This window comes from Triticum dicoccoides, chromosome 2A (assembly GCF_002162155.2).
Source record: "Triticum dicoccoides isolate Atlit2015 ecotype Zavitan chromosome 2A, WEW_v2.0, whole genome shotgun sequence".
Lineage (NCBI taxonomy): Eukaryota > Viridiplantae > Streptophyta > Magnoliopsida > Poales > Poaceae > Triticum > Triticum dicoccoides.
The window spans coordinates 17,432,045-17,454,692 of NC_041382.1; the positions used below are offsets into that span (position 1 = coordinate 17,432,045).

The following is a 22,648-nucleotide window of genomic DNA, read 5'->3' on the forward strand; positions in this document are numbered from 1 at the left end:
CCTCCCACTTGCCGCGGAACTCTCCCTCCAGATAAGTGTCCTTCTTGCTGGCCCTCGAGATCCAGGCGATTCCGCCGGATAAAGGCTCTCCTCTCTCTACTCGGGGCATAAAGAAGTGGCGAAAAAGGGCTACATTGGGATAGACTCCGACAAAGTTTTCGCAGAGATGTGCGAAAACTGCCATGGTCAGAACAGCATTGGGGGTGAAGTCAAGGAGGCGGAACCCGTAGGTGTTCATAATATCGCAGAAAAACTCAGAGAAGGGCGGCCAGAGCCCGCAGTAGAAGAACAAGGCGAAGAAAGGATATCCGTTTGGAGCCATTTTCCAAGCGGTGGCTGGAAGTACCTTCGTGCGCGGATGCGCTCGCGTCTCCGTCGACCAAAAGAGGTAGTAATTCTCCCTCAGCTCCCTCGCGGCGAGCTTGGGGGGGAAGATTGCCCGCTCCTTTCGCAGCGCCGCAAGCCGCTGCGCCTCGGTCGACTTCACAACCTTCCCTTTGTCGGCTCTCGGAGCCATGGCGGAAGTGGTGGAGGAGGTCGACGGCATTGGTGGTGCTGGTGGCGATGGGGGGAGGGGCGCTGCTCTCTTTCAGCTTTGGGAAGACGAGGGAGCGGCGGAGGTTTCCGAGATTGGAGTAGCAACCGGCGAATGGGCGAACTACCCCTGTTTCCCATGCTTATAAAGAGGGAGGGGGCGGACGTTCCGCCTTTCCGAATAAAGAAACCACCCACGATCTTTCCCACGACGCCGCATTCAACGCGTGCCGTTTGGGGAGGGCGCGGTGGATACGGGGAGAGATACGGCGTAACCCAGGCCGCGCGTGCCCGTGCCCTGTTTTGGGCCTGGCCCAACAGCGCTCGGCACCGTGTATGGCCCAGGCCTGGGGGCTCCTGTCGGTGTACTAGAGTAGGGGTACCCTAGTATCCCGAACTTGTGCATGGGCAGTCGCAGCATCCCGCGGCAAGGCTTGCCGGGTAACCGCCAAGGTCCTCCGTGGTTCCTTTGGAGCCATTCAAGGACAAAGTATCCAAGCCAAGGAGACAAGACCCCGGCAAGAGGAGCTTGCCGGGAAGGCCAACCAAGGCATCTCAAGGAACTTGCCGCGATGCGCCACGCGTCCCGGCAAGGCCCGGTAATCGACAAGCTCCCGGACGCGACAAGACAACGACTGCGGCAAGGCGCTTGCCGTGGCAAGGCGCTTGCCGCGGCAAGCCACCACTCTTTGTCCGCGCTCCAGCAGATCCACCAACGTGTCGCTCTGGGACCCTTCCAGGCGTACGTGGCGGGAGGCTGTGCAGCCAGCGGTGCGCGGTGGTAAGCGGCGCTGACAAGATTGCCATCGTGGTAAGCGGTGGCGTCCCTGACGGTCCCTTTTGCACTATTTAGGCGACTCAGACGGGCATTTAATGCCCTGGTTCCCTGCCGTCAGGGTTAGGTATGATACACTGTAGCAGGTAGCTATACCAACCGCAACACCTTTCCATTTTTACCCTTGTCTGCGTTGCCACCTGTCGGTGACCCCTTGAGCATATAAAAGGAGGCCCATGCGCAACGTAGAGGGGGGGGGGGAGGAAGAGAACACTCACGCTCGGTCTCGTTAGCTGCTGGGGTGTACTGTAGCACTCCGCGCTCCCGAGCAAGAACTCAATACAAACCACAAAGCAGGAGTAGGGTTTTACGCATCCGTGCGGCCCGAACCTGGGTAAACTGCTCGTGTGCTTCGCCTCGATCCGCTCTTCGTGCGACCCTCGCCCCCGCCGAACCGAAAGGGACTCGGTCCGCCGGTCCCATAGGTGCTCGTGGATTAGTCCCCCGACACTGTCAAAATAGAAATATCACTGTGCTTCTCATCTTTCATTTATACTAAACTCTTTTATCTCGTCGTAAGCCAACTAGGCATTCACGTAGTTATCTTTTATTGATACATTATTCAATATATTATATAGATGATTATTTTCTTTTTTGTTTTTCAGCATACATTGGTCAATAGAAAATTATCTTTTAGTACAACTAGTAGCATTAACTACTAAAAAATATCGTTTATGTTAAGCTGCAAATTGTTCCATATTTTTCTTCCCAGATAGTTTTATATTTCTAAATTGAAACTATATATCTAAATTTGTGCAAAGCAACAATTTGACGTTATTCATAATACGATTTGTGCATGCAAAAATCTTCCAAGGTGTCGTTAGATATCTATTGATCTTGGTATGCTGACTTTGGAGTGTATATAAATCTAACAAATATCCTGGTAATGATAACTTGAATTTTTGACTCTGAAGGGTAGAAGGAGATAGATATTTCAAGAGTATATGAATTGTCAATTAGTAGTTTGTGCTCAAATGTTGAATTGTCAATTGGCAATTTGTTATCAAATGCTAGCTTGACATGGGTCAAGTGGTAGTCTGTTCTCAAATCTTCTATCTTACTCTTGTTTTGTCAACCCACCAATTTCAGGAATGCTCTCCAACTTTTGAATAACTCCGAAACATGGATAGGTAATGTGTTTACATTCCTATGGAGATATTGCATGGATATGGTGATACGCCTGGAAACATATTCCATCTTTTATTTTGGTAAATGTGCAACAATATCTTTCCCATAAAAAATTTCATGTGATTAATAAATTGATTTGCTTCTTAATTTGGTATATTATCTCAACTAGTTTTCCGCGAGGACTAAAATGAGTAAATAAGAGCCATTACTAGTGTAAATTGACCGAGTACCCGATTGTAACAGACTAGGAGACGTCCTAGCTCAATACCTCAGATTAACCATCCATCTCCCTCATCTCCATCCCCTCGTCTGCGGATTACACTCAAATGGTGCGAACTCTTCTTCTCGATGTGCACCTGGGAAAGGAAAAGTGGTATATCCATTCCTCTGTGTTGCGAAACATACACTATTGGAAAAAGGCTTATAATTGGGCTCACATTAGTGGCGGGCACAGTGAAGCGCCTGCCAATGCTATTGTTTTACTAGTGGCGGGTTCAAAACCCCGCCTGCCACTGCTATTGTCTTAATATTAATAGTAGGTTCCCGTAGATCATTTAATTTTCAAGGAATAGAAATCTCAAGTTCAAGCTTTTCTTCATTGGGTTTAATAAGCACGTCTATGATATGTTTAGTAAAGCTTTATTATGATCATAGTCATTTGATGAATTAATCATGGATTGCAACAAGGAAACACAATCAGTAATAGAAGGATTATCATACTTAAATCCTTGAAATCCAAAATAGTGGGTGTAATACCACCTAAAGTCTTTATCTCTCCAAATACAATTTTATCAATTTAGCATCAAGATTTTCACCCTCCGAACAATTGGGACTCCTTAAACCTAAAGTCGTTTACTATTCTCTGGTCCCTTTATCATCATTTTTAACATGATTAGTATTTCTAAACAAAGATTCTATGGGTGAGACACCTATAATTTTAACAACCTCATCATTATTAGCAACTAGACAATGCCCCCCACGCGTTGCTGCGGGAATTTGTTGTGAATTTTCAGATAACATATACATATAAAAGAATAAACCATTAGAATTAATAATGCAAAATATAGGTCACATTTATTTTCACATATCTATGATTGAAATTTATTGAGTCACCTTTGAAAGATATAAAGATTTTTTTTTTGTGTTCTTCATTTTTGCAATATCATCTGTGTATTTCTTCCGAGCTTCCCTCATTGAAACAGCAAAAGAACATGGATGATTATTATCGAAGAACATGGATGATTATTGTTTGAAGAATTAGGTGGCATCCTTGATAGGATGTTTACATTGTAAATCAAGGTAGATGCGGTAAGGCAGAAAAGTGAAATTAAAAATGAAAAGCAAACAAATATTCAGTACTTGCTGCTTCGGTTGTCCACTTGTACTAGAAATGATGAAGTGGTAAGGAGAAATGAGGGTGCATATCTTTTCTCAATAATAGTTACTACAAATGACAACACATAATGTCGTTGTTGTACAAAGGTAAACAGAACACATCGAAGCAACTGTTACATCAAGTTTTTTAGCAACTAATAATTTGACATCATATATAGAGAGATCTAAGATTTGAAAACAAATTGCACAATTGTTCAAAGATTATATTTAAGATCATGTCAGAAAGCAAGAACTGCTACAAAGTTGCGAGTATCGCACACAATGTCACTGCATTGTCGCTAATAGAAATTAGATCCAAAAGGATTTACAACAAACTATAGAAAAAATGAAATGGTAAGACAACAAACTTTAGTACAACCATAGTCCATCGCTTCCATGAATTAATAAGTATTTTCGTTTTCTTTTCCTTTTTTAATCATGAATTAATATTTATTTCATCTTTTCTACTTAAATAGAACATGATATTATGTTGTCTACCTCGCCCTTGGTCCAACCTTACTTACGTTTCCGATCCCTCTTCTCGTTTTTTATTGTCTCTGGTTTTTCTCCATCATTTTCAACCCAAAAATATATGGTTTATTTCGTAGGTCAATAAGTGCTTGGAAAATAAGTATTTACCAAATAATGAATAGCCCACATGCCCTTCTTTTTATCTAACTTTTTATTACTTTTATTTCTAAATTTTCAAAAATGTTCACAAAAAATGTGAATTAAAATATGTTCAGTAATTTGTACCATTGTTCATGAATTGATGGATTGTTCATTAATTTTAAAAATATCCTGAATTTGGCAAATCTTCAAGAATATGAATAATATTCATGAATTTGTAAAAACAAGACAACTTTAAAAAAATCATGAACATGAAAAATGTTCATGAATTGAAAACAACATTCATGAATTTGAAAATTTGTTCATTAATTTGAAAACAAATTCAAGGATTTAAAATGTTCATGAATTTAAAAATATTCTTAAAACTAAAAAGATATAATTTTAAAAATATTCACTTTAAAATGTTCATAAATTTTAAAAATGACAAATGAAAATATAGAAATGAAAATAAAACCTAAAAACCTGTAAGAAAAAAGAGAGAAATAGGAAAAAAATAATGAAAGCCTCCTAAAACTGATATATAGAATTTGGGGTTGGTGTTGCTCTTAGCAAGTGCTAGCTCCGCGTCGTTTGTGGAAAAATCTTGTCGACTAGCATGGTGCGGCCCATTAGCAGGTATTTTTGTTTGTTCGTTACTAAAATCTCTAAATAATATTTTATAAATGTAATATAACTAATGATGATAAATTTGTTTTATGTTTTTTCAAGGTGTTCACATCCTTTGGAAATTATTCATGTAACTAAATATTGCTCGCAATTTTTTTAAATGTTCATACAAATAAAAAAGGTGTTCACCTATTTCCAAAATGTTCGTCCAATTAAGAAGTATTCAGCCATTTCACACAAAAATGATGTGTTTTTAAGTTGTTCATGTTTTTTGAAAAATGTTCATGTAAATTTAAAAAGTATTCGCGCGCTTTTACAAAAATTCATGCAATAAAAAAGTTTCATATGCCAAAGCCTATCATTGTCTTGAATTGATCGTATGTATTGGCAGAGCTCTCATAGTCGCGGAGTGCCGATTTGGCAGCCAACGCCGCCCCATCATACTTGTCGAGCTCCGGGGAGATGGAGGGGCAGGAGGAGATGAAAGTTAAGGAGGAGGAGGAGATGGAGATGGAGGATCGGCAGGAAGATGGCGAGTTCGAGCCATAAGATTTTTGTGAGAACGATGTCTAGATGGAGAAGAACGACGAAGAGTCGTCGTGCCGTAAGAGCTCAGTGAGTGTGAGGTCGAGATGGAGGAGGAGGCACATCCGGAGGAGCATCACGCAACAAAGGCGCGGGTCATGGCGGAGCGCATCGACGAGACCGCGCTGGCTGCCATCAATGTCAATCATTCGCGGCTGAGGAGCACAACTCCAATCAAGGCGTTCGTGGACTTCATGCGTGAGGATGAGGGCTACCACGTGGCTTATGCGCTGAGGGAGTGGATGCCATGCTGAGGTCAACTTTGACAACTCCGGCGACAAAGTCATGTCATGGCAGAGGGACACCCACGACTTCGGGGCGTCGGGCTCTGGCAAGGGCGAGGAGTTGATCATCAACATCTCCTTTGACGAGAATTAGAGTTTTTCGGTCGTGTAAGTACTTATTTAGGTTAATCAAGTGGTAACTTAGCTTGATTAATTTAAGGTTCAAAGATGGTAATCTTGTGTAAACTTACACACTAAGTTATCTTAATCGTGTTTGAAAAGATTAGTTTATGAAGATATATGTTTTCGGGTGTTAAATTTTGGGGAAGGACTAGGTGCTAAATTTTCTAACACTTCAAAATTTGAGTAGTTAAGTTTGGGGAGGTGTTTTGAGTAGTTGAAATATGAGGAAAGGGCTCGAGATCCCCTTCTCAAAATTTGAGTAGTTAAGTATTGCACTACTGCCACACAGAGCACAACTATTTCTTGATCGATCCCTGCAATATTTCCATGCATGTGAGCTGCCTCCCCAACTATATTTTCTACTGCCCTCGCATTAAAAAGCTATATTTTCTGCTGCATGGCAATACTGAAAACCTCGAGAGTTATTGAGCTAGCGACACCACAAACGTAGGGAACAGAAAACCGTGGTAGTGGAGCTAATCTACCACGAATTACTTATCGTTGCAGTACTCCCATACATGGCAATATTACTCCGCTCGGAGGGTAAAGTTCATCCTGGCGGTGCCGTTGCCGGTGACGGCACCGGCCACGAAATCATAGCATCTGCCAGTCTGGCAGCCTGCACCGCAGTACAGCGAGCCGACCTGTCTGCCACAGGAATCCTAGTGGCTGCAGCAGTAGTTGTTGGTGCAAGGGGTGCCGCCGGCCTGTCTGCCACACGGCTCGTAGGTGCTACAGGCGCCGTTCTGGCAGCCGGTGGCGCAGTACTCGGGGCCGAGGCCGCAGTACCCCCACTTGCTGCAGTAGACGTTCTTGGTGCAGACCTCGCCAATGCCGAGCTCGGCCTGGTTGCCGCACCTGATGTTGGTGCCGCAGGGGGGTCGCCCTGGCAGCCCTCGCTGCAGTACTCGTCGCCTAGGCCGCAGTAGCCATCCTTGCTGCAGCAGTAGTTGTTGGTGCAGAGCGCGTCGTCGACCTGCGAGCCACAACGCTTCCTGGTGTAGCAGGCGCCGCTCTGGCAGCCGTGGCCGCCGCGGCGAAGGCACGCAAGACGGCCGCCAAGAGCGCGACGGCCGCCTTGTTCAGCATCTTTACTTACTCTTTCTTCTTTGTTTCTCGCTGGTGTATGCAAGCTGGAGTAGGACGGACTGGCTTTGTTTCTAGGTTGTTTGGTGATGTGTGGACTGGAGTAGCAGGTGTGGTTGATCCCCTTTATGTAGGGGTTTCTTGTTCTCTCTTTCTTCTTCAACTACTTACGCCGTACTTTTACTATTATTTGGTGGTCCAGCCGTCATGTACCACGCTTCGAACAACCCAACACAACACAAGTGGTTGGCACACATGAATGCTCCTGGACTGGGAGTGGGAGTTCAACACAATGCTTTGTTTCGTGGGAAATAAAGATGAGGAATGGGAGTTCAGGGGTTAATAGAATAAAAGTTCACTAATTGTTTAGAGGGAATGAGAGTTTAAGTGGGAAGGGGAATGGGAGTTGAGGATGTCAATTTCCATCAATTTCTTCCCATTGGGACCTTGTTAATTCGTGGGCAGACCTCTATCCCAAACTAATTCGCATCATATACCAAACAAAATGAGAGTAAAATTCTATTTCCCACGCGTACTCCTCGATGAACTCCCTCGTGCGAACTCTGAAGATATATCACATATCTAGAGATCTGAATGAAGTTGCACATAGTAACTATGCAAAAAATTGCCTGAAAAAGATTTCCATTGCACCCCCTTCTCTTTACCGCACTTGCTCTGCTACTCACATGGGACAATGCCCAATGTTGCTACGTTTTGAACACCTTTGTACACAACGATTTCAAAGTCGTCGATATAAAATGTGTTGAAATTGCAACGGTGGAGTCTCCGGTTACCTCCTTAGTCCTTACGTTCCAAAAACAAGTACACATGAAAGCGACTAGAAGCTGTTGCTCGCTTTGCTGCGTTGCTTGGGCTATATCGATTAACCCCCAATCCTAAATCTATATTTTCCCCCAATCCTGAATTTATATTTTTTATGCATGTTTAGCAAATCCATTTGATAAGAAGCAGTCATGTCCACACACACATGCACGCAAACCATGAAAGCATGAACAACGGTCCAAGACCATCTAACATTGACGATTATATGACAAAGACGTGACACCTATGACTCAAAGACCATCCATTGAACTATTGGTAAAACATACAATGTTTGCAAATACATCATGTCTATCCTGGATAGCCAAGCGGATTGAACATATAAATCACGCTAGGCAACCTGCCTCTCTGGAGCAACTGGTCGTGCGATGAATGTGGTTCGCTCGATCTACCGCTACTGTAGCGTTTTACGGCACTGTCAATAATCCAACCATCTGTTTTCTCGCACGTTATTGTTTCATGCTTCAGTGGATGACGGGTGGGTCTTCTTTGCCCACGGGCCCAGCGTGGTGGTGCGTCTCGCGTGTGGCCTGCGTGAGAAAAGAAAGACTCTGCAGTGAGCGTGGGGGTTCGCACGGTGAAACCCTACACCTCGCGTCCCCTTCTCCAATTCTCTCCGCCGCCACTACGCCACCTCGTCCTCCCCCTACACTTCTCTCCTCCTGAAGCCCGAGCACATGGTCGTCGTCGGCGCCGCCGCTCGTGTCGTTCTTCCCCCAGCGCATCCCGCAGCATCCTGCAGGACGATGCCTCGCCATCTTCCATCAGCCAGCGCTGTGGGCCGTGGTTCTGGACCGGTCACAGGTCGCTGCCGAGGAGCAGAGGAGGACGGCACTGGGGGGAAGAAGCAGCGAGACCGGAGGCCCAGACGGCGCTCGTGTCATGTGTCGGACGCTGCTCGTCGGCCCTCGTCGTGGTCCTCAATCTAGGTTGCCCATCTCCATCTCGCCATCTTCTTCCTTCGAATTTTACCTTAGTTTTTTGATGATCTAATTTCAATCGTTGGTTTACTGTTTCTCTAAGCATGACGTGTGAAGATATGAGACAGAAAAGAACAGGAAGAATTTAGACGAAGAATTGGGTCATGGGGAACAAGGTGAATTCTCTTTCTCCCTCTCTCTCCCCCACGATTTGTTCCTACAGTTTGATTTTGATGTTATGGTTGATTCTATCCCTTCTTAGATTAAACTTCTCTGAACCATCTAAATCCCATTTGTTCAATGACTCTGAGTTTGCCACTCCTTGTATCATATCCTGATTGCTTCAACAGAGTTTATTTCCTCGGTTAGTTGCCGGGTCATCTATGTCGTTGACTATCAAGGTTATGTTACTTCCCACTCCCTTGTTTGGTTTCTTCCTGTTGGAAGTGATGTGGCCTGAATCTTTCTTTGTCACCCTTTGGATATGTGTTCTTATGAAAGTTAGCGATTGGAATTTCTCTGTTATGTCAGTACATGTTGCTGCTTTCAGGTTGTTTAATTATTTTATACCGAACACGTTGGCGTTATATGGAAAAGAGGCATATATATGATTCTTTGCGTATTTGCAGTGCCGTGACTGCAGAGGTATCCTTCTCTCTGTTCCAAATCTGATTCTTTGTGTCTTGGGTTTGCATATGCTTACGATTACCTACTCTGTTTGAATGCCATATGTATATGCATTGGTAGAGGTAAAAGATAAATCCAGAGAAGATAAAAAGGAAAGGACAGAGGATGCCCAGGAAAATGATGCTTAGATGGTTACAGTTGCAGGTTAGCTATTGCGAAAATTGATTGTTCCTCGCCTATTTAGTGAAATATGTATGGGCTCATTTATGTACGGTGGTTAGGACCAGCAACTTGATTAGTATACTGCCAGGTTCATGTTTTATACATCTTGTATACACCCACATAAACTAAAGTTTGTAGTGTCAGCAGTAAACAGGGGCACAACTAAGTAATATGGGTAGAAAAGTAAGAGCTTATGAAAAGAATAGTATCTCTATTGCAGATGTGTGAGAGCACCCCCATTATCATGCAAATAGTACCAGGTTCAGAGCCTTGATTATGGCGGCTATAAACACAAAATAATCCATCTAATTGGATTTAGTATAAAAACCACATTCCGGCGGAAATTACTCCAATTAGAATTCTAGCTGCAGCATATATCTAATTTGTCCCAGATTGAAAATCTCAATTTTTAATCTCTAAATACAGTACGCACTTGTCCGTGTTGTTGCTCTGTACAGGACTTGCTTATATGCATTCCTAAATAGTGTACAGGTGGGAGCTAAACTGAAGCTTGCTGGTTGTGACGTGTCAGCCATAAACTTGTATTATGACCATTGTTTATCCGGTGAGTGCATAAAATTCAGTACCACAATTTAGGATTACAGTTGACCCTTTTTGTAGAGAAACGTGGGTACTTTAGTGGCATATATATTCAGATTTAGGCCTTTTCGCCATAGCTGGCTGTAGCAAAGGCTAAATCATGCTCAATAAAGCCTATGTACAGATACATGTTACTTACATCCACACATGTGCCTTTGGTTGTAGCTGAGCAAGTTTAAATATATAATTCTCCGAAAGTATACAATTTCCTTTACTCCTAACCTCATAGAACATTTCTGAACCTAGCCTATGTATATACATATATAAGTGTTTCCTTACATATCTGATTGAATTCTTAAATCATAGACGGAAGAGCCTTCTGTCATTTATTATGGACGAGTTAATATTTAGAAATAATACAAACTCTTAGGTGTGGCCACTAGCAATGCAGTTTCATCTAAAGTGGTAAATGATGCCTTTGTATTCAAATTAAATAGTTCCTGATAATGAAGAAACCGAAGCAACTTGGTTTATCTATGTTCCTTTTTTTAATCTTCGTAGATGGAATGCGTTCCTACAAGAATAACACATGTTTGATTTTAGCAGGCTCAAAAACAGAGGCTGTTCCGTCTTCTCGTAATCCAGACAAGTTGGCCCCTCTTCATTAGTGCCCGTAGTAAATTCAAATTTGGTAGTGACACTGCATACCTAAAACTCTCCTGTAGGTTGGTTCATTGATTTAGATTGATATAATTGTCCAAGAAGCCAATTAATTGATTTGGAGTCTATATATTGTGGTGCATTATCTAAGCTTGCACTGTTAGTGTCGTTTAAAAATATCTCTTGCTTTTAAAATAGTATTAGTAAAATGGCTAAAGCGCACATGAGAGTCTAAATCAGTTTAAATCATAACAGTCTCATGTTTTCTTCAAAGAATTTTGGTTGCATAAATAAATCGCGAGGAAGATTTGGATGCAAGCACCCATCTTTCATGAGAGAGACCTAAGTTGTACATTTGAATTCTTCTCTGTTTATACTCTGCCAAGTTATCTCAAGCATATGATTTTACTTTGGTACAGGTTGATTATATTACTGGATGCATATGCATAAATCAGAGGATAAGCAGCGGAAGGACAAGTTGTATTTTTCGAGATGTACTCTTCTTTATTTTACATGTTAAAGCATGGACCTTCTTGCTCAGGTTTCAGATTTCTCAATCCATACTTCCATGCAAAACATAATTTTGTTCGCACGAGCTCACATTTTGGTAGTTGCAAAACATAAACAATGATACTTTCAGGTTTCAGATTTTGTATGCTGAACCATGATGCTAGGCTGAATAATTTACTATCTTTTGTTCGCACGAGCTCACATTTTGGTAGTTGCAAAACATAAACCGTGATGCTTTCTTGCCGCTGTTGTAGTCTCTAATTAATGGCATTGTGAGAGACTGTAGTTAATTTAAGTTTCTTCTGTTTAAATAAAACAGGCGTTGGTAACTGCATAAGTTTAACCATGATGCCTTATTTTTTTAGGGAAAAACCATAATGCTTTCTTGCTGCTGCTGTAGTCTCTATGGGATTCTAAGATAATTTAGTTAAGCTAATCTCATCGGTTTGCACTCAAAAATCACAGGAGCCATACAGAAAAAAGTAGGGTACTATTAGAAATTGGCCGTGTGATGTTCATATTCAGAGAATAGCACATCTGTTGATTAAACTGAAAATGTATATGGTGCATTTCATTTCTGCTCATCCTGATCTAACCAAACTGACCCCATAGATTTGAGATTGTCGTGCCTATCAGGTTTGGACATGTTCTTATTTGTACTAAATCACTAAACTAAACTGTATAAATAAAATAGACCCCCCCCTCCTTTCCAACAACTTATTTTATTTTTAGAGTGAGCAACGACATGTTATCATACTCTGTTCCTTGTGAGTAGTACTTCAGTTTAGATTGACGTATACTCTTTGGTATATAGCATTTTTGCCTACCTCTTGCCTATTTCACATCGAATAGATGATTTTCTTTGGAGAGGGATTAGATAAGGCCTATGAGTCCTAAGTAAGCGTGATAAGCATGTCCTGCACTTCTATTTACTATTAAGCACCAACTGAATTTCTGATAATGGTGTTTCAGGAATGATACAATCAATCCAACTGTTACCTTTGGGGTGCTTTTTGGATGGACTAATCTGAAGATGTTGGCTAGCTTGCACCGCCATCATATAATCTAGAAGCAAGGGCAAGGATTATAGGGAAAATAAAGGTAATGCTCCCAGTATGTTTTACTTTTTGGCGAAGTTTTGGTGCTTGCACAAGAAAGTAACACCATCATTATAGCTACTGCTTTTTTATCCCAGGCAATTCGCCAACCGGAGGAAATGCCAACCAATACATTTTTGTACTTCCTCTGTTAGAGGTGAAATTACTACTACTTTTCGAAAGCTTTTTTTGTTGCATGTTCCCCTTTCTTAATCATCTATTTGTTCAAATGTACATACACGAGCTTATAATGCTTAGTGCACAATGCATCTCACCATACTATTGTTTTCCTGAAAATTTATACTCACATAGTTCCATTTTTTAAGGGTTCCATATCTAGCCTACCCCAACTTGTTTGGGATAAAAGGCTTCGTAAGTAAGTATAGTTCCATTTTTTGTATGGGTGATCTTCTGTTGCCCTGATTTGGTGTTCATATAGCATGGGACATTATAAAGTCATTTTATTTTCTCTTCGTTCATGCACTAATGCATAAATCTTTTGGTATTGCCCTTATTATTTAATCTATAGCTATGCAATGACAACCATGGCTTTAGTGTTCAGGTGAGTTCCATTTATAGAATGACGAACCCTTGGCATCTTATCTAAATTCTTTGATCCTAGATATTATGTATGCCCAGTTAAGTACCTTATACAAGTACCTTAATTAGCCTCTTCTGACTATTAACTATTTGAACTGTTCTATTAGGACTCAGACTTTCAAAGTTATTAGGATCTGGACATGGTTTTACCTTAGTTTGTACAGTTTTGCATTCTTTTGGCTTCAGGCTGCTGCTGCGCATAAAGTACAGTTAACTCAGATGATGCATGAAAAAAACTGCAGATCTAGCATAGTTTTTGAATTCAGATTTTGTAACTAATTATGTCATGCCCTTATGTTAAAATGCTTATTTGTTCTCCGACTATGCTCAGTTCGCTCAGGCCTTAGGGACGCTTTCCATCACTGTCCATCAACAAGCTCAACTCCCACAACGGTTCACCGATAATGTGGGCCAGTGCACCACGTCAGCAACGTCGACGGCCTGACATGCCGTTTTCCAACTGGGCCTATTGTAAATGACGAGACCATGAGTTTCTCATTTTGGAGTTTACTTCTACGAGTGCTCAGTCCCTGCATCTTGTTCTGTTTTTTGTTCTATTTTTCAGAAAATGAAGATGTACTTTGCCGTCCAACTAATCTCGGCAAAAGAGTAGATTATGGTGCCCCTCGTGCTACAGTGGAATTGAATCACAAAAAATTCTATAGATTCATCAAACAATGAAGGAGGTTAGTTTTTACCTAAGGGGCAACGGCGGCCACCGTGGTCTTGCTGGAGCCTCGCTTGCAGACGAAAGTCATCAGCTTCAGGGAGTGCCAGCACAGCCAAAATAGATGCCACCTTCGACGGGGAGCAACAGTAGCAACTGCGAGGATTTGGCGAGCAACGGCGGCGACATACCCGCTTCCGCAGCTCCGAGCTGCTTTCCGCCGAGATGCACATGGAGCCGGCGAGCCGTTGCGCCTCCAAGTTGCCGGGCCATCGAGATTCAGATGTAGCCGCAGCGCCTCCGAGCTGCAGCGAGAGCCGCTCCGCCGCCAAGCTGCAGAGTGAGCTGCCGTGAAGATGGAGCCGTGCTTTCTCTTCAGTACGAGTAGAGTGGGGAGAGGGGAACGAATCCAATGAACTGGTAGATGGAACCAAGACCAACAGTCAACCACGTGGTGACTCTATGCTATATGCCCCACGCGTGTGTATAGGTGTCCAGAATGTGTGGTTCTCTGTCACAGTGTCACAATTGTAATTTTATCTTGGTGCTAATTTGTAGCACTTGTATGATCTGTACTGTTTTGTCTGATTTATTCCAACTACTATTCTTAGAATATAAGAGCATATACAGCCACAAGTATCAAAATCTGGCCCCAACCGCCTGTGGACGTGCTGCTCGTCCGCGGATAGTGATTAGTCAGCACAAAAAATATATATTCATGACCATCATTTGCAAATCATCAAATCCATATAATTATATGCAACTAAACTACTTTAAATTTTCGCCGGCGACAGTCCTTATTGTTTCGGTCATGTTCACATTTAGCAACCGGCTGCGCTCCTCCGAGTGAAAGTATGGTCGCCGGGGAGGAAGAGTAGAACATGGGACACGCGGGCTCGTGATGCCCATCTAGCATGGATAAAGGTCAAGTATATGCTTTCGCCTTCAAATGCACTTCCAAAGGATTGCGCCTGATCGTCTACTCAATATAAGCAAGTTGCAAGAGCCCCTTGTTATATAACTTAGCATTAATATAGGTATGCCTATCAAGACTTCTACATTTATCATCCTTCTGAATCTTATGTAATCACCTAAGATCGTGCTATGCATTTAACTGTCGGTCATTTGCTGCTTAGACTGTTGTGTGGTATGCTTTTGAAAAGGCTATGATGAAAGAAATATGTGCTTTTGCCTTCAAGTGCACATCCAAGGGCCTCTGCATAATTGTCTATCACTATCACTTGCTTGCTGCATGCAGTATCGTGAGCTGTGCTTTGGCAGCAACAATACTTTAAAATATTGTTCCTTTGTCTATTGCTCTGCTCATTGCAGGTATGCAATCTCTGCTTTCTGAAATTCTTGTTGTAAAGAAAAATATTTTTGTTTGCTCTATCAAGAATATTAGCTCGAATAAGTCCAAATGTATGCCAACTGAAAATGCTTTTATGCGTTTATTTCCATATGTTTCATTATGTATCTATATATTACAATGCACACTCTTCCAATACTTGCTTGTGCTCGGCCTTTGCGCCATGGGCGCAACGGGTCATCTAGTATAACATACGTGCAACGACCCACAATGGAAAGTAGTGGGTCATCAGTGCTACAGCAAATGGTTCAAGAGCATGGTGTTGATGATGATAGAGATAGAGCGGGGAGAAGTAGCATGGCGAGCAAGGGCACAAGGTGGCAGCAGTGGAGAGAGGTAGCACGAGGAGCGGAGGGCATGTGCTGTGGGGGTGTGGTCAGGTACAACACTGTCAGCACCTATAGAAGAAAATACATACTACTGTTGTGAAAAAATATCTGGTTGTCGTCATGTCAGCCACCTGTCATCCGGCCAACAAAAGTAAGTCATCTCAATTCCGATATTAAGTGCAACCCGATGATACGGAAGGTACATCCCAGACGCCCAGACAACCTATCACACACTCCACTATCCATTAGACGCATTCTTCTCTGACCTGCCTCATTCTCCATCGATGGTGAGTGCTAGCTCGATTTCTCCTAGGTTCATGTTCCTCTATGACTCCTCTGTTAATTTTATGGTTCCGCCATCATGTCCACTTCCATGTCAACCTTCGTCGCTCCCGTCGGATGACGGCGGTGGATTGGCAGGAGGCCAGGCGCGAGGCTTGACTATGCGTCCGTAGTAAAGGAAAGCGCTAGTACTCGCTTAAGAAGGTGTGTAGTTATGATGTGTGGTGGCACAAAGGACCGAGGCATGGTAGCCGGAGGCGGGCATGCGCATGGAGCAGGACATTTGCAAACAAAATGGAATTGTCTTCAGTGCTTGTTAGCACGACATCATGAATCCAAGTACGCAACGCAATGCAAGTGAAACCCCAACCAAGCAACAAGCTCATGTCAAAGGAACTCTTCTCATCGGTTGAACTAAAAAAACAAATATGTTTTCACAAGTTGGCGAATCGGGTCCACCAGGGAAAAAACTCAAAACGCTCACACCTTTCCATTCCTTGGGAGCTTATCAGATGAACTGAAAAACAAAAAATTCACCAGCTGACAAACTGGGTCCACTAGAGAGAAAAAACTCAAAACGCTCACAACTCCACATTACTTGTGAGCTTAGTATTTGTAATTATTGTGAAAAAAAATTCCGGTTATCGTCATGTCAGCCACCTGTCATCCGGCCAACATAAGCAAGGCATCTCAATTCCGATATTAAGTGCAACCCGACAATACGGAAGGTACATCCCAGACGCCCAGACAACCTCTCACGCACTCCACTACCCATTAGGTGCATTCTTCTCTTACCTGCCTCAATCTCCATAGATGGTGAGTGCTAGCTCGATTTCTCCTAGGTTCATGTTCCTCTTTGACTCCTCTGTTAATTTTATGGTTCCGCCATCATGTCCACTTCCATGTCAACATTCGTCACTCCCGTCGGATGATGGCGGTGGATTGGCAGGAGGCCAGGCGCGAGGCTTCACTATGCGTCCGTAGAAAAGGAAAGTGCTGGTACTCACTTAAGAAGGTGTGTAGTCATGATGGGTGGTGGCACAAAGGACCGAGGCATGGTAGCTGGAGGCGGGCATGCGCATGGAGCAGGACATTTGCAAACAAAATTGAATTGTCTTCAGTGCCTTGTTAGCACGACATCATGAATCCAAGTACGCAACGCAATGCAAGTGAAACCCCAACCAACCAACAAGCTCATGTCAAAGCAACTCTTCTGATCGGTTGAACTAAAAACACAAATATGTTTTCACAAGTTGGCGAATGGGGTCCACTAGGGAGAAAACTAAAAACGCTCACACCTTTCCATTCCTTGGGAGCTTATCATATGAACTGAAAAGGAAAAAAATCACCAGCTGACAAACCTTGTCCACTAGAGAGAGAAAACTCAAAACGATCACAACTCCACATTCCTTGGGAACTTAGTATTTGTAATTATTGTGAAAAAATTATTTGGTTGTGGTCATGTCAGCCACGTGTCATCCGGCCAACATAAGGAAGGCATCTCAATTCCGATATTAAGTGCAACCCGACGATACGGAAGGTACATCCCAGACGCCCAGACAACCTCTCACGTACTCCACTATCCATTAGGCGCATTCTTCTCTGACCTGCCTCAATCTCCATCGATGATGAGTGCTAGCTCGATTTCTCCTAGATTCATGTTCCTCTATGACTCCTCTGTTAATTTTATGGTTCCGCCATCATGTCCACTTCCATGTCAACCTTCGTCACTCCCGTCGGATGACGGCGGTGGATTGGCTGGAGGCCAGGCGCGAGGCTTGACTATGTGTTCGTAGAAAAGTAAAGCGTTGGTACTCGCTTAAGAAGGTGTGTAGTAATGATGGGTGGTGGCACAAAGGACCGAGGCATGGTAGCCGGAGGCGGGCATGCGCATGGAGCAGGACATTTGCAAACAAAATTGAATTGTCTTCAGTGCCTTGTTAGCACGACATCATGAATCCAAGTACGCAACGCAATGCAAGTGAAACCCTAACCAAGCAACAAGCTCATGTCAAAGTAACTCTTCTCATCGGTTTAACTAATAAAACAAAGATGTTTTCACAATTTGGAGAATGGGGTCTACTAGGGAAAAAACTCAAAACGCACTCACCTTTCCATTCCTTGGGAGCTTATCAGATGAACTGAAAAAGAAAAAAATTCACCAGCTCACAAACCAGGTCCACTAGAGAGAAAAAAGTCAAAACGCTCACAATTCCACATTCCTTGAGAGCTTACTATATGTATTTATTGTGAAAAAATATCCGGTTGTCGTCATGTCAGCCACCTGTCATCCGGCCAACATAACCAAGGCATCTCAATTCTGATATTAAGTGCAACCCGATGATACATAAGGTACATCCCAGAAGCTTAGACAACCTCTCACGCACTCCACTACCCATTAGGCGCATTCTTCTCTGACCTGCCTCAATCTCCATCGATGGTGAGTGCTAGCTCGATTTCTCCTAGGTTCATCTTCCTCTATGACTCCTCTGTTAACTTTATGGTTCCGCCATCATGTACACTTCCACGTCAACCTTCGTCACTCCCGTCAGATAACGACGCTAGATTGGCAGGAGGCCAGGCGCGAGGCTTGACTATGCGTCCGTAGAAAAGGAAAGAGCTACTACTTACTTAAGAAGGTGTGTAGTTATGATGGGTGGCAGCAAAAATGACCGAGGCATGGTAGCCGGAGGCGGGCATCCGCATGGAGCAGGACATTTGCAAACAAAATGGAATTGTCTTCAGTGCCTTGTTAGCACGACATCATGAATCCATGTACGCAACGCAATGCAAGTGAAGCCCCAACCAAGCAACAAGCTAATGTCAAAGCAACTCTTCTCATCGGTTGAACTGGAAAAACAAATAAGTTTTCCCAAGTTGGCGAATGGGGTTCACTAGGGAAAAATCTCAAAACGCTCACACCTTTCCATTCCTTGGGAGCTTATCAGATAACTGAAAAAGAAAAAAAAATCACCAGCTGACAAACCGGATCCACTAGAGAGACAAAACTCAAAACGCTCAAACTCCACATTCCTTGGGAGTTTAGTGTTTGTAATTATTGTGAATAAATTATTCGGTTGTCCTCATGTCAGGCACCTGTCATCCGGCTATCATAAGCAAGGCATCTCAATTCCGATATTAAGTGCAACCCGATGATACGGAAGGTACATCCCAGACGCCCAGACAACCTCTCACGCACTCCACTACCCATTAGGCGCATTCTTCTCTGATCTGCCTCAATCTCCATCGATGGTGAGTGCTAGCTCGATTTCTCCTAGGTTCATGTTCCTCTATGACTCCTCTGTTAATTTTATGGTTCTGCCATCATGTACACTTCCATGTCAACGTTCGTCACTCCCGTCGGATGACGGCGGTGGATTGGCAGGAGGCCAGGCGCGAGGCTTGACTATGCGACCGTAGAAAAGGAAAGTGCTGGTACTCGCTAAAGAAGGTGTGTAGTCATGATGGGCGGTGGCACAAAGGATCGAGGCATTGTAGCCGGAGGCGGGCATGCGCATGGAGCAGGACATTTGCAACCAAAATGGAATTATCTTCAGTGCCTTGTCAGCACGACATCATGAATCCAAGTATGCAACGCAATGCAAGTGAAAACCCAACCAAGCAACAAGCTCATGTCAAAGCAACTCTTCTCATTGGTTTAACTAAAAAACAAATATGTTTTCACAAGTTGGCGAATGGGGTCCACCAAGGAGAAAACTCAAAACACTCACACCTTTCCATTCCTTGGGAGCTTACCAGATCTGAAAAAGAAAAAATTCACCAGCTGACAAACCGGGTCCAGTAGAGAGAAAAAACTCAGTACACTCACAACTCCACATTCCTTGGGAGCTTAGTATTTCTAATTATTGTGAAAAAATTATCTGGTTGTCGTCATGTCAGCCACCTGTCATCCGGCCAACATAAGCAAGGCATCTCAATTCCGATATTAAGTGCAACCCGGCGATACAGAAGGTACATCCCAGACGCCCAGACAACCTCTCACGCACTCCACTACCCATTAGGCGCATTCTTCTCTGACCTGCCTCAATTTCCATCGATGGTGAGTGCTAGCTCGATTTCTCCTAGGTTCATGTTCCTCTATGACTCCTCTGTTAATTTTATGGTTCCTCCATCATGTCCACTTCCATGTCAACCTTCGTCAATCCCGTCAAATGTTGGCGGTGGATTGGCAGGAGGCCAGGCGCAAAGCTTGACTATGCGTCCATAGAAAAGGAATGCGCTGGTACTCGCTTAAGAAGGTGTGTAGTCATGATGGGTGGTGGCACAAAGGACCGAGGCATGGTAGCTGGAGGCGAGCATGCGCATGGAGCAGGAATTTGCAAACAAAGTGGACTTGTCTACAGTGCCTTATTAGCACGACATCATGAATCCCAAAACGGAACGCAATGCAAGTGAAACCCCAACCAAGCAACAATCTCATGTCAAAAGCAACTCTTCTCATCGGTTGAACTAAAAAACAAATATGTTTTCACAAGTTGGCGAATGGGGTCCACTAGGGAAAAACTCAAAACACTCTCACCTTTCCACCTTGGGAGCTTATCAGATCTGAAAAAGAAGAAAATTCACGAGCTAACAAACCGGGTCCACTAGAGGGAAAAAACTCAAAACGCTCACAACTCCACATTCCTTGGGAGCTTAGTATTTGTAATTATTGTGAAAAAATTATCCGGTTGTCATCATGTATGCCACCTGTCATCCGACCAACATAAGCAAGGCATCTCAATTCCAATATTAAGTGTAACCCGACGATACGGAAGGTACATCCCAGACGCCCAGACAACCTCTCATGCACTCCACTACCCATTAGGCGCATTCTTCTCTGACCTGCCTCAATCTCCATCGATGGTGAGTGCTAGCTCGATTTCTCCTAGGTTCATGTTCCTCTTTGACTCCTCTGTTAATTTTATGGTTCCGTCATCATGTCCACTTCCATGTCAACCTTCATCACTCCCGTCGGATGACGGCTGTGGATTGGCAGGAGGCCAGGTGCGAGGCTTGACTGTGCGTCCGTAGAAAAGGAAAGCGCTGGTACTCGCTTAAGAAGGTGTGGTCATGATGGGTGGTGGCACAACGGACCGAGGCATGGTAGCCGGAGGCTGGCATGCGCATGGAGCAGGACATTTGCAAACAAAATTGAATTGTCTTCAGTGCCTTGTCAGCACGAGATCATGAATCCAAGTACGCAACGCAATGCAAGTGAAACCCCAACCAAGCAACAAGCTCATGTCAAAACAACTCTTCTCATAGGTTGAACTAAAAAACCAAATATGTTTTCACAAGTTGGCGAATGGGGTCCACCATGGAAAAAAGTCAAAACGCTGACACCTTTCCATTCCTTGGGAGCTTATCAGATGAACTGACAAAGAAAAAAATCACCAGCTGACAAACCGGGTCCACTAGAGAGAGAAAACTCAAAACGCTCAAAACTCCACATTCCTTGGGAGCTTAGTATTTGTAATTATTGTGAAAAAATTATCCGGTTGTCATCATGTATGCCACCTGTCATCCGGCCAACATAAGCAAGGCATCTCAATTCGAATATTAAGTTCAACCCGACGATACGGAAGGTACATCCCAGACGCCCAGACAACCTCTCACGCACTCCACTACCCATTAGGCGCATTCTTCTCTGACCTGCCTCAGTCTCCATCGATGGTGAGTGCTAGCTCGATTTCTCCTAGGTTCATGTTCTTCTATGACTCCTCTGTTAATTTTATGGTTCCGCCATTGTGTCCACTTCCATGTCAACCTTTGTCACTCCCGTCGGATGACGGCGGTGGATTGGCAGGAGGCCAGGCGCAAGGCTTGACTATGCGTCCGTAGAACAGGAAAGCGCTTGTACTCGCTTAAGAAGGTGTGTAGTCATGATGGGTGGTGGCACAAAGGACCGAGGCATGGTAGCCAGAGGCGGACATGCACATGGAGCAGGACATTTGCAAACAAAATGGAATTGTCTTCAGTGCCTTGTTAGCACGACATCACGAATCCAAGTACACAACGTAATGCAAGTGAATCCCCAACCAAGCAACAAGCTCATGTCAAAGCAATTCTTCTCCTCGGATGAACTCAAAAAACAAATATGTTTTCACAAGTTGGCGAATGGGGTGCACTAGGGAAAAACTCAAAACGCTCACACCTTTCAATTCCTTGGGAGCTTATCAGATCTCAAAAAGAAAAAATTCACCAGCTGACAAACCGGATCCACTAGAGAGAACAAACTCAAAACGCTCATAACTCCACATTCCTTGGGAGCTTAGTATTTGTAATTATTGTGAAAAAATTATCCGGTTGTCGTCATGTCAGCCACCAGTCATCCGGGCAACATAAGCAAGGCATCTCAATTCCGATATTAAGTGCAACCCGACGATAAGGAAGGTACATCCCAGACACCTAGACAACCTCTCACACACTCCACTACCCATTAAGCGCATTCTTCTATGACCTGCCTCAATCTTCATCGATGGGGAGTGCTAGCTCGATTTCTCCTAGGTTCATGTTCCTCTATGACTCCTCTGTTAATTTTATGGTTCCGCCATCATGCCCACTTCCATGTCAACCTTCGTCATGCCCGTCGGATGACAGCGGTGGATTGGCAGGAGGCCAGGCGCGAGGCTTGCCTATGCGTCCATAGAAAAGGAAAGCGTTGGTACTTGCTTAAGAAGGTGTGTAATCATGATGGGTGGTGGCACAGAGGACCGAGGCATGGTAGCCAGAGGCGGGCATGCACATGGAGCTGGACATTTGCAAACAAAATGAAATTGTCTTCAGTGCCTTGTCAG

The 22,648-nt window shown here is 43.7% G+C and overlaps 2 long non-coding RNA genes and 1 pseudogene across 2 annotated transcripts; 2 read left to right on the forward strand and 1 right to left on the reverse strand.

Annotated features, from left to right (window-relative positions):
- Positions 1-6,626: 6,626 nt before the first annotated feature.
- Positions 6,627-8,783, reverse strand: LOC119357439 (annotated as a pseudogene).
- Positions 8,784-9,488: 705 nt separating this feature from the next.
- LOC119358672 lies at positions 9,489-10,360 on the forward strand. Its single transcript, XR_005172271.1, has 3 exons — positions 9,489-9,590; positions 9,693-9,776; positions 10,280-10,360. It is a non-coding gene; the product is annotated as an uncharacterized LOC119358672 (long non-coding RNA).
- A 931-nt stretch (positions 10,361-11,291) lies between these two features.
- Positions 11,292-12,742, forward strand: LOC119358673. Its single transcript, XR_005172272.1, has 3 exons — positions 11,292-11,535; positions 12,477-12,605; positions 12,700-12,742. It is a non-coding gene; the product is annotated as an uncharacterized LOC119358673 (long non-coding RNA).
- Positions 12,743-22,648: the final 9,906 nt, after the last annotated feature.